Source organism: Humulus lupulus, chromosome 2 (assembly GCF_963169125.1).
Source record: "Humulus lupulus chromosome 2, drHumLupu1.1, whole genome shotgun sequence".
NCBI lineage: Eukaryota > Viridiplantae > Streptophyta > Magnoliopsida > Rosales > Cannabaceae > Humulus > Humulus lupulus.
In genome coordinates, this window is record NC_084794.1 from 33,920,338 (window position 1) to 33,923,154 (window position 2,817).

Sequence of the window (2,817 nt, forward strand, 5' to 3'; positions counted from 1 at the left end):
AGATATGTTGCACGCTTGTGTACTTGACTTCGGAGGATCTTGGAGTAAGTAATTGTCACTGATAGAATTCTCCTACAACAATAGCTATCAGTCAACAATCAGGATGGCACCCTATGAGTTGCTTTATGGAAGAAGGTGTCCATCGCCGTTACATTGGGATGAGGTAGGAGAAAGGAAACTTCTTGGAACTAAATTTGTTAGAGAAGCTCAGAATGCGGTAACACTGATTAGAAAGCGTATGCTCACTGCTCAGAGCTGTCAGAAAAGTTATGCGGATGCCAAGTGGCGTGATGTGGAATTCAAAGTCGAAGATCAAGTCTTCTTAAAGATATCTCCTATGAAAGGTGTGAAGCGGTTCGGAAAGAAAGGCAAGCTTAGTCTCAGGTTTATAGGTCCTTTTAAGATATTGAACAAAGTGGAAGTAGTCGCATATAGATTAGCCTTATTGCCAGCTCTAGCAGATAGCCATAATGTGTTCCACATCTCGATGCTGCGTAGATATGTGTCAGACCCATCTCATGTCCTCAAGTATGATACGATAGCACTCCAGAAAGACTTGAGTTACGAGGAATGACCGATTAGCATCCTAGATAGAGGGATGAAGGAATTATGGTCTAAGAGTATTCCGATATACAAGGTCCTATGGAGTAATAGTTCCAAACGGGAGGCAACGTGGGAGTAGGAGGAGGACATGTTAGCCCGGGGTCCGGAATTGTTTGGTAAGTAAATTTCGGGGACGAAATTCTTTGTAGTAGGGGAGAATTGTAGAGTCCTAGAATGTTTACTTAGCTAGTTAGATAGTAGTAGTAGTAGTAGTAGTAGTAGTAGTAGTAGTTAGTATTAGTTAGTAGTATATTAGTTACCGTGGATTTCGGTTTAAGTCGGGACTTAGTGGAAACTCATAGCATCAGTTATGGATTTAGTAAGTTTACATATAGTTTAAGAATATTAATTATAACATAAGGTTTGGTTATTATTGCTGGTCCTAGATATATTATTTATTATAACCTAAGGTTTAGATAGAACCACTAAGAGCATGACACTTGTCGTAATTATGTTTATTAAGGAATTAAGTATTTTGATGAATAATTTTTAATAAAAGAAAGATCTAGAAGCTCTAGAACTTTCCAGCAATTCTTAGGATCGTATTATGACTCAGTCAAAGCTGGTATCCAATTCAAATTATGCTGAAAAAGTGCAATTACGTGTTTAATATATTCTCTTATGTCGATATATCGCAGCATAGGGGCCGATATATCGCCTAACGGAAGATACGAAAAACACGTCAACTTTGCACGAATGATCGAACAAGCCTCGGGAATACTGGGGGAGGCGATATATCAGCTCCATGGGTATAGTTTTGGAAGTTTGACTTTTTGAATTTTAAAAATACCCTTAACCACTTAGACCTGCCTTTGAATGATTTTGACCAAGTTCTGGGTGTTAGTTGAATGAAAATTCAAATATTTTTCATTTTATAATCATTTATTTATTCAAATTAAAAGGGGTTAGTTTCACTCATTGAACTCTACAAATAGGACCTAGTAATCAGCCATTTTCTTCATTCTTCAAGCATTTGATCAGAGCCTCCAAGGTGCTAGTGTTACTATAGAGAGATACACTTGGGTTTTGGGTTAAAGCTTTAATCACTCTAAGCTTTTATAAACACTTGGGAAGTGAGAAAAAGTGTGATTTCGATATTGAGGTTTAGACCAATTCATAAGGTCATTCAAGGTATTCCTATTCCTTAAGTACATTTATATATAATTCATTAGTTTTCTTTAGTTGCTTTTATTCAGATCCTAACTCCTGTTATTGATTCTTGATTAGGTATTTATGTTCTTGAAACTTAAGGTCTTTCTTGATAAGTTTCTTCTTTATGGTTTAGTTCCCATATTCATCTTTATTCTTAAAGATTTTCACCCTTTTCTACTGTTGGTTTATAGGGGTTTCTAAATCTCGTTCTTGTTTCCAAGTATCCTGGCTTTTGGTAAGGAAAATAAGATAGATTTTATATGTTTATGTTATGATATGATATGTTATGTTATAATATGTTTATGTTATGATATGTTTATGTTATAATATGTTTATGTTATGATATATATATATATATATGAATATGTTTTGTAGTCCTTGGGGCTTATAGTTGTTTAGTTAGCAAACCTCAATGCTTTTATGTTGCTTGAGGCTTATAGTTGCTTAGCTAGCAAACCCCAATGTTTTTATGTTGCTTGGGGCTTATAGTTGCTTAGATAGCAAACCCCAAGATTACCATGTACATGGGTTAGAGTTGTGATATATGTTTTATAGTATGTGGTTATGATATAGTCTTATGCTTTTGATTTATGATATATGTTGTTAGTAGATTTTCCTTGCTGGGCATTAGGCTCACTCCTTTATTTTTAGTGTGACGTAGGAAAATAGATATGGAAGGCGGAAGGATTCTTAGCAGCTTGGCTTGTGTGTTGAGGGTGAATGGAATGAATGGACTGTGTGTCGATCGACGACGAAGTTATTTTTTTTAGTCTTTTAAATTATGTTTTCTTAATGTAATTCCGCAATTAGTATTTAAAATTATGTTTTTTTTTTTGTTTTGTAAACAATGGGATCCCATACCCTATCATATTTTATTTTATACTTTTATGTTATTGATACAATATTATTTTAGAGTTTCAATAAAGTTATGATTATTTCTTATGTATGTTTTCTCCAAGAGTAGTGCCTATGTCTAGTAGTTTTAATGGTCCAAGGTCTTATAAATAGTTGGGTCATTACAACAGGTTCCTAGGTTTTTGTTGAGCTCTAACCCTGATCTAG